The sequence below is a fragment of the Teleopsis dalmanni genome, chromosome 2 (assembly GCF_002237135.1).
Source record: "Teleopsis dalmanni isolate 2A chromosome 2, ASM223713v2, whole genome shotgun sequence".
Taxonomy (NCBI): domain Eukaryota; kingdom Metazoa; phylum Arthropoda; class Insecta; order Diptera; family Diopsidae; genus Teleopsis; species Teleopsis dalmanni.
The window spans coordinates 98458069-98468655 of record NC_051847.1 but is presented as its reverse complement, the minus strand read 5'-3'; positions in this window follow the sequence as shown (position 1 = coordinate 98468655).

The window sequence follows — 10587 nt, the reverse complement described above, 5'->3', positions numbered from 1 at the left end:
TTTTAACCAAAAAAAACAACAATGAAATTAAAACATAAAAAACTAACAGTTATTCTTCTAAAAAAATAAATTAAACAAAATTATATGCAAAAGCGACAATTTTCGAAGCAGAAAAAGTCTGCGTGCACTTCTTAATACTTAAATTAAAACAATTAAAATTCACAGAAATCTTAAATTTACTAGCCTATGGGATAACCTCTGCGTTTAATAACCTTTTTTCATTGTCTTTGCATGGAGTCAACTAGATTTGCAGTATCCTGTGTGTCCATATTTTGCCATTCTTCCTTGATGACGTTACGTAACATATCCTTGTTAGAAATCGTGGGGTGGCGAATCTTCTTTTCCAAATAATCTCACTATAATTCTAAGGGATTAATGTCTGGTGATTGTGGTGCTGTTCAAAGTTGCCTGGGAGCATAATACAGCAGCCAATCCCGGACAATGTCTGCTGAAACAAAAAATTGTATCAAGCCCTAACATTCTGGCACTTTCTTTTAAATTTGTTTTTAGAATATTTAGATACCCAAATTTGTCCTTGTATTTTGTATAAAATTAGGTTTACCGGCACCATTACTTACCATACATCTACAAACCACCATGTTTCACAGTTCAAATTAAGTTTTATTTATTATAGATTATTTTCTTTCACATATTTAGCATACTAATCGCTAGATATTGTCAATAACTTCGACTTTAATTGCTGAGGGTTACTAGTTTAACTTCAATTCAAAATCCTAACTTCTACATGATTTATTCGCGTTTCTTAATAAACAAAACACACAGTAATACTTTTATTGTTTAGCTGGTACGATCTTGATACGTAACCAATTAGTTACTGTTTAATGTTATTTATAAATACAATTTTTAAATTTAAGAATCTAATATACAGGCACCTCTTTAATATTATAGGTCCCTAGTGCATAGTAAAGTATCCCAATTAACTGAAAGCATTCATTAAATTATACAACATAAATATAAGCCATAAAATCAGTTTTACTTTCTTTTTTTTGCGATAGTAACCAGAAAAATTTATTATAAAGTAATAATATTTACAAAACTGCATTTATACTTATTAAGTGTTAATTCTTTTATATTACCAAACCAATAATTTTGAACAGATTTTATAATAAAACATATTCATTGCATTTGAAATATTGTTAATCACATGAAAAGGAAATTTTATACTATTTAATAACATATATACCTATATGTACATACCCTTATTTAAATTGTTATAGTTTGTAAAGGTACTCCTCTAAGCATATAAAATTATCAAATGTATATTTTTATGCGTTTATGTATACGGTTATATGAACGCACTTAGTAAAAAATGTGTGTAAATTTTTCAATCTGCTGTATAATAGCACTATTTATATCAGCAATAATTATATTCTATAACCTCAATTATATTCTATTAAGAAAAGTCGGGATATCATAGTTCCATACATGAACCAGTAAGAAGTTTTTCAGATACAAACCACTGTGACAGTCGTGTATACCACGCTTTATAAAGGACTTGTTTTATATCTAGAAAAACTGCAAGTATACGTTTTTTTGCTTCTATAATAGACTCAGTTGTGTTTACAACTCCGTTTAATTAATTATATTTCTAATTATATGCCTCTTTTCAATAATTAGTTAAATTAAAAATAATTTGTTAAATTAAAAATAATGTTAAATATAAAAATAATATTTTATTATCATTTATAGACGATTATACAAATGGTTTCTGGTTATTTTAATGCTATAGGTATATTTATCAAATGCAGCAGTATCGCTTTACGAAGAGTTGTTTTTTATTTTAATTTAAAATCAAAATATTTGAATATTTATCGTATACAAATAATAATTATTAAGATTTGGTAATATAGTTTGGGTGTAGTATTGATATTAAATTCTTCTGGATTTGTTTTTAACTTGATAATTGTTATTTTAGTATATCGCTTGATAGTTTCGTTAGTTTTGTTTGTGCGTATGACAAAGATGCAAGCAATATGACTAAAACGTCATTCCTGCTAATAAGTCTGAAGGTGGGAGACGTAACATAGCCTCAATTACATATTTAAATAAGGTGAAATGTGATGAAGCCTTACCTGTAATATTTATATTTATTAAACTTAATACTGCTTTAATTAAATATTTAAAGTATTTACCTTGTTAGACTTACAGTTAAACGCATACAACCGCCTGATGTGCTTAAAAGATCGTATTACTGCTTTGCATGTGTATTACGATCTTTTAAGATCTTTTAACAAATTAAAAATTTAATTAAATTAATTTTATAATATTTATTATTAATTTTTTTTGTATTTACACAGTTCTCCCAAAAGAATAGAAAAATATAATCAAACAGCCATTTTCTGTAAGGTTTACTGTAACTATAAATTAATTGTGTACAGGCAACGGCGAGCATATCTCAGATATAGACCTTATGTAACCGAGAGTATGTTTCAAGATGATCTATTCTCAAAATGTTTTCATCGATCGCTACTAATTAATTTAGTTTAACCTTTAGTAGTTCCAATAACTGATTCTGGTCTCAAAATTGAATCTGCTGTACTTTTGAAGACTATCCATAGTATAGTTCAGTGGGTGAAATTTAAGTTACAATCTTCCTATATTCTATACTACGTATGAATAATATTTTTGGAAACAAAAAAACAATCAAATATGGAAACTTGTACGTATGCGAAATAGAGTATTTCATATACTAAGCCCTGAAGACAAGTTTCAGTTTACTGTTATTTTTGACCTAGAACAAAAACGTGTATACATAACACTGAAGGTATTACAATAGAAAGCGACCTATATACAAAGCAGTTGGGACGAATTTATTTAATATTTATTGATATTACAGGTATTAAACTATTTTATATTTAATTATAATGGTACTTCCATCACTGATGCTATTTTCAGGGCATATCATTATTTTCAGTGGGTAGTAAAAAAAAATTTTATAAGTATATCAACGTATGTGCTCAGCGATAATACCTTTAAGGATTGACATTTCATTTATTTGCATTTAAAGATGCCTTTATTATTTTTTATGCACCATACTTTAATTTCGGCGCTCATGTGAAGTAGTTGATTTCCAAGTCCAGTGCTAATCTATTTAATTTATAAACTATTATGTTTTGAAAATATGTATAAAATTTCCAAAAAAATTTGAGAAGTTCAAATTAATTTAATCGTAACTTTATTTAATAGACGTATATATTTTTTGTTTTATTGGGCTTTTAATTTTTTTTTTTTCTTTCAGGATTTTTCAGGTTTCATATTTCATACCAGTATGTTTTCATACTTTATTTATTATTTTCTTTAAAAAAATCATAATACTTTGTCCAATAACTATCGTTCTTACATTTCAAATATTTAATATAAGAAGAATCAATAGATTTTTTTTTTGTTTTTGCAATTCGTTTGATTTTTTTTGTCTTTGTTACGTTATTAAATAAAAAATATGGGACGAAAAAATAATATTACAAACTGTATTTCGTTCTGCGTATTTAGATTATAGTTTTGATATAGATAATGGATCGAATCAAACACTTATAAAGTTGGTACCATTATCACATCAAATGCGAACTGGGGGGGCGTCTGTTGACATGTTTTCAACAATCTCCAAGTGGGCGGCAATTGTCATAAGGCAGGTAAAAATTGCAACCTATCTTTTTTCTTGTCGGCGACCAATGGCGGCACTAACAGGACTAAACAGGTCCACACCAGTATATGTGAATGGGCGTATAAATGGTGTGACGCGATCTTCAGGTAATTATCGTTTAGTTCTCTCTATTTGGCAGGTTGGGGTTGAACGTTTTTTTATGACCTTTTTGATTTGTGACACCCAAAAACGTTGACAAATTTCATTAATAGCCACAGCTATATTTTGGTGATGAAGTTGTTCATGAAAATGGCGTACATTTAATTCTGTGAAGGTATGACCGTGTGACATCAAGATCGAGCATCGAAAATCCAGCGGTAGTCACGTAGTTTTATTAAGACGTCCATGTAAACGTAATAGTTCATGGTCGTCCAGATATGGCTGCAATTTGTAAATGGGGCTATTCTTTTGAATGGGCTTACTTTTATGTATCTGGTCGATTTCGTTCGCGAAATTCTCTTTTTGAACAATTTGAAATATCTTTTTTTTCTTTTTTTTAATTTATTCCATTGATATTACAACTATTATAGATATCTGGTAATATTTTCAACAAATGAAAATTTGGAAGTTTGAGTTATCTTAAATCATCATTTAAGACAACATGTTATTGATAATGATATATTTCATACAAATTTTGACAGAAATATTAGCACTGCTTTTTTGAATTGTTTCATGTATAGTAGGGATATTCAGGTCTTTGTGAATATGTGAATAAGCATCTACTATCGCTCGCAGGATTTTTGATTGCAGCCTTTGGATAGTATTTATATTAGTCTTGCAGGTGGTTCCTTATATTTCAAATTTCAACAGTTTTGTAAATTAGTAGTTTGTTATCTATTGACAGACTGGAATTTTTACCAAGAAGCCAATATAGATCTGCAAATCTTTGACGAGTTTCCTTTTCTTCTGAATTATGTGCTCCTTCCAAGTCAGCATTTGGGCTAATATCATGCCCAAGTATTTGGCTTTCTTGCAGAAAAGCAAGATAACTTGGACAGTTTTTTCGGCGTTTATCTTTATCCCCCAAGTTACGTTACAGTTAGTATTTCTCCACTTTTTGGCTTAGGAATGTCTACCCTGTATAATATATATAGGATCGCGATTAATACACTCCCTTGAGGGACACCGGTTTCTATTTTTATCATGTTATATGTGTCGTTTTGATATTGCACAAAGAAATATCTATCTTTAAGTTAGCTCTTCAATTGTAAATAAAATTCGGCCGGCAATATTCTTGATAATTTGTAAAGCAATCCTTCGTGCTAAACGCTGTCGAATGCTTTAACAATTTTGCTAGTCACCCGATGTATTTGGTGAATTGTAGAATGCTTTTTACGAAATCTAAATTGCAGATTTGGCAATAGGTTGTTTTCACGTATTATTGGTTCCAGTCGGGAGAAAAGAAGATTTTCAAATAGTTTGGATAGGATGGGTAATAAGCTGATCGGTCTGTAAGAGTTAACAATTTAAGCATTTTTGTTTGGTTTAGGTATTGCTACAACCTTCGCTACTTTCCAAACAGAAGGGAAAATCTTATTGCTGATCATGCAGTTAAAGATGTTTCTAATGTAAATGATAGCTATTACAGGTAATTCTAGAAGAAATTTACTAGATATCTCATCAAAGCCTGGTGATTATTTTGGGTTTATGTGAACGGCGATGATGGTTTTTATTTCAGCAATTGTTATCTTCTTAACTTTAACGTTCTTCTGGGTCAGGTTCTTGGGTAGTGCATGGTTTGTATCATTTTTAGAGTTTGTTAATGTGCTCTTAAAATACTCAGCGAGAACAGTTGCTTCTTCTTGATTTATGCGTACCCAAGTGTTAAGTTCTTTTTAAGCGGTTTGCAATGGAGTATGGCACGATTACTACTCTTTGTCGTTCTTCCACAACGAGTAATTTGTTACCTTTGTAGCACTCAATCTTGAGATAAAAATTGACATATTTGTTTGTCTTTCAACCTCTAATAATTCTTTCAGCTCTTTTGTTAATTTGTTCAACTTTGTCCTTATTTGTGGAGCTCTAGATACTTGCCAGATTTTTCTCAACATTCTTTTTTGTTCTATTTTATGTTTGATGTGATTCGGGACATGTATTACATTTTTGGTTTTAGTTATTGGTGTAGATGCAGATGCTGCAGATAATAGAAGAGTATTGATTTATTAACTATAACTAATTACAATTATATAACTAATTATTCTTCAATTAGCTCGCGATATGTATCCCAACACTTTTTATAATTATAAGTATTATTGTTCATATGAAGAGTTGTGCTATAAACTAGTACTATCGATGAGTAGTCAGAGGATAACTCAAGACTGGAATGAATGGAAAGGTTATTTACATTTATGTTTTTTGTTATAAAGAAGTCAATCAAATCAGGTTGCTTTCTTGGGTCACTAGGCCAGTAGGTTGGTTCACCAGTACTTATAAATTTTGCTTTATATTCACTCAGTACAGTGTAAAGATTTTTAACCTTTGCGTTTGTTAAACGTGATCTCCATAGTGAATTTTTTAAGTTGAAATCCCCACTGACTATAAATCTTTGACCAAGAGATTTGTAGAAATTTAAATACCTATCTTTGGTATTTGAGAACTTAGGAGGAAAATAAACAGCAGCCAATTTTAATAGACTATGAGAATCGTCAATTATTATTGTGGTCGCTTGTATTTGTTCTGTTCTATGATTTTCTGATTCAGAGTTAACTATACAGTTTTTTATGAAGATGGTAGTTCCACCGTGTCCTTTTCCGTCGGGATGGTCGATTTGAAATATTGTGTAATTATGTATTTTAACATAGCTTTTTTAAGTGAAATGCGTTTCTGAGGTTAACAGTATGTCGATCGAATTTGAATACAGAAAGTTTCCAATTCATTGACATATCTTTTTTAAATTTTGATATCTTTTTTGATATCAATTTTAAGATATTTCAGCTTTTCAAACTCTGACCACCAGGCTGGTTAAAGTTCAAAAATTGACTCTGGTATAGGCTCGTGTCATTCTACTTGACATTTCTATACTCGTTGCATAAAAAGTTACGGCTGTAAAAGGAAGTCGGCAATAAACCCATTAGGATGAAACACGGCCATTGTAATAGTAAAAGTTCTCTTTTTGTAGGTGGACATATTCCTTTAAAAACATCATTTGGTACACGATGGAATTTGGTATGATACTCGAATACATCTTGGTGCGTATTCCACTGCATTCCTAGGATTTTTTTTCTTGACGATGATGGTTCCATTCTCACAATATGGCTTGTTATAGCTATTTGATTGACATTCGAATTCATAGTCTGCTTAACATATTTTGAATTGGACACAAAATTGCTGAGCGCAAAAACCGCTTGGCGATTTATGTTGACAACTTGTTAGCATATTTTGATAGGGTCACACAAACTAAATCATCTACATAATGTTAATTGATAATTTATCGACTATTTCAGGATACTCGTCGTGGAAATGTTTGGATTTTTTGTTTTTGATATACTCCGCATAACATGGGGAAATACAACGCCAAAAATCATAGACATCATGACATAATGATGAACTTTAGAGTCATCGGCTTTGATGCGCCATATGAATCGGTGGCCATGTTAGTCTTTTGCTCGTATTTTTATTTAGGAGAACATCGCCTTTATATCTGCGGTTACTCCTATTTCACCTTGTCAAAACTTAAACAAGATATCAAGTAATGTCTTTGATTTTTCCGAACCTTTAAGTAGTTGTGAGTTGAGTAAAACTCCATTCGCTATAGCGGCAGCATCAAACACTATGCAGCTTATGCACGTTTTTACCAGCAAAATGTGGTAAGTTTCTTACAGGACATATACAATTTCGCACCTCATCATTCGTTAAAATGCTAGCATAACCCTTGGCAAAATAGTTATTCATATCTGTTCGATATCGCTGGGCAAATTGTGAACAGCTATTCATTTTTTTCTCCATATTTTTGAAACGGGTGCTCGCCTTCTCCAAACTGTCAGGTAGGCTTGACGCTGATGTCTTCTACCTGTCTCATAGCAACTGCCAATTTTACGCGTAGTGAGTTCTAGTATTTTTCTGGCTCTTCTGTTGTTCTCTGACTCAAGCAATTGTTGAGTATTGTGCACACCGAAATTTTCTATATCAAAATATTCGTCTATTAGGCGGTCTAAATTCTCATCACTGCCATGATTTCGTATGTGGATTAAAATTTATTTATATATAGTAGTAATATTATGTTCAATTACTAATACTCGTACCTGCAGTACCCGTTAAAATTGTGGTTAGGTTATCAAAATTGTAATTGAAATATAATATTTAAAATGAAAATTAAGAAAATAAAATAGATATTAATTCAAGAAAATATATACACACCATTTTCTTTTTTTTATATATTTTATCAATTTAGCACATTTTAAATAAAATAATATCTATAAATAAATAAAACACCACCGAAACTACACGTTTTACGAAAATAATGAAGAAAAACAAATCAAAGCAGCAGAATACCGAAATAAGAATCAAGAACCCCCATATTATTCGCCGTAAGATAAGCTCAAACAGAAGTTAAGTGCACATGCGGAGTACCGCACACAATATGATATAGAAAATCAATAAACCGCAAAGTAAACAAGAATAATGCGAGATCAGCTGTAAACAAAATTAAAGCGCTACACAAAAGCTCTGACTATTCTGTATATAAGACGCACATTTTCTTATGCAGGAGACTTGGCATAGAATCTCTAAGGCATATATATACAAGGATATTTCTACATAAAGAAATATCGATACTAATTATACATAAAAAACATTTTTCATTTAGAAAACACCTAAGTCAACCAAAGTCAACCTGAATTCGAATCAGTACGCAGCTTTAGATAATTTGGAAGAGATAACCAGCGTTCTTCAATCTACCCTTTGATTTATTCACTTATTTATGAAATTAATTAATTTATTAACTTATTTTATTTAATTATACTAAATAATAAAATACAAAAAAAATATATAAAACCTAAGCGTGTTTCTGAATATTTTGGTTATAAAAAAAATTTATTGTAACGATCCTGGTGAGGCTGAAGACACCCTAGCAAATCGAAACGAACCCAAGTAAGTGTCGTTACAGCAGGCATACGACCCTCACGATAGAACCAAGCCAATCGGAAGAATCTTCTCAATAGTTGAAAGTGATTTCAGAGATTTTGTTCTGTTGAAACTACTCATACTGCTTGCTCGGCGGTATCTCAGGAACCAATGCTTCCATAATAGTTATGTAACACAAATAATGGCCACAATTGGCAGCTTTTATCACTGAAACCGTGTTTCGAATTTTTGTCGAAAATTGTATAATTTTCTCTAATTTGGACTCTTCGAACGACGGTAGCTCTTGCAGTTTTACAAATTGGTCTTTCACAATCAAGTCTGATTTTCCAAATCGAAACTGAAGCTCTCCAATAGCACTAGGCACATTGGCTGGATATATTGTCATTGACACAACAGCTTCACGTAGTGCACCAACAAGGTATTTTTGCAGCCGCAACAAATTCCTGTTACTATAATTCCTAATACGATTGATGTAATCAAAATGGAATTTCAATGTTTGTCGGTAAACCAATCTTTATATGCACCATATAATTTGGGGTATTTTTTAGCAGACGAATTGTTTTCTTTATATAAAATGTCTGCAATCTTTCTACTACATCATATTTATCCACACCCCAGATTTGCGCTGCATAATTTAGAACTGATTTAACTGTGGCTTCAAAAACTTTGTATTTTACGGGCAGTGACACTTTCGGATTTCCCAAGACATTTTTCCAGGTACAATTAATAGCCAATTTAGCTTCCTTTAACTTCTCGTTCAAGTGATTATCAAATTTTGAGGTATATTTCATATTCTCATCGTTAAGCTACCATTTTTCGTCATTCCTCAATCTTCTACCATGTTTCTTAAATATCATCACTTTCGATTTGTCTGTGTTTGTAGATAGTCCCCATAAGTTGCAATATCTATTTAATTCATCTATTATATTTTGTAACATTAATGAAGAATCTGCAAACAGCACAGTATCATCAGCATATAAAAGTACTTTTAGGCACATGTTTGCAATCATAACACCACCAGGAAGAAATTTACTTAAGTCATCAACGAACAGTGCAAACAACATAGGGCTTAAGATACAACCCCGTCTCACTCCGGTACACGTTTGGAACCATCTCCAAGTACATCTTCCGTCCCATACTGTTGACTCATTGTTGCAGTACAGATTTTGCAGTATTTTCAAGATTTTTGTTGAAAGACCCAGCTGGCTAAGTTTGTAAAATAGTGTGTTTCTTTGTATTACATCGAAAGCATCTTTAAGATCGAAATGAAAAACATATAACTTCGTGTTTTTTGCAATAAATTCTTGCGCTACACTAGTGAGGACGAAAATATTATCTACCATGGAGTAATATTTTCGAAATCCAGCTTAAAATTCGCTTAATCTACCCAATTTTTAATTCTATTATACAGGAGGGTTGTTGTTGTTGTTGTAACCCGCCGAGACCTGAAAGCAGATAACATGAAAAGATTGCAAGACGAATACATGGGTAAAGGAGTGGATAGGTGGGATTGAGTACTGGGATGAGGGAAGGGGAGGGTGTGGGAATAATTTGAAACTAACCAGGATGCAGCCGAAGAAACCTAGCTACTTCAAGAGGACGGGTCCAAAGATCGATTGGACTTAAATTGGTGTGTGCATTGGAGCAAGAAAACAGATGGGCGACGTCATGGAGCGTCGAGCTGCAGTTTGGGCAAACATTAGCAATGGATGCGTTAGTACGTGACTGTTAAGCACACGGCTATATCCTGATCTCAATTGAGATAGGAAATGTCTTGCCACACGAGAAAGACTACATTCATCATAGGAGGGTTGTAAATACTTTAGCTGATGTATTAAGAAATA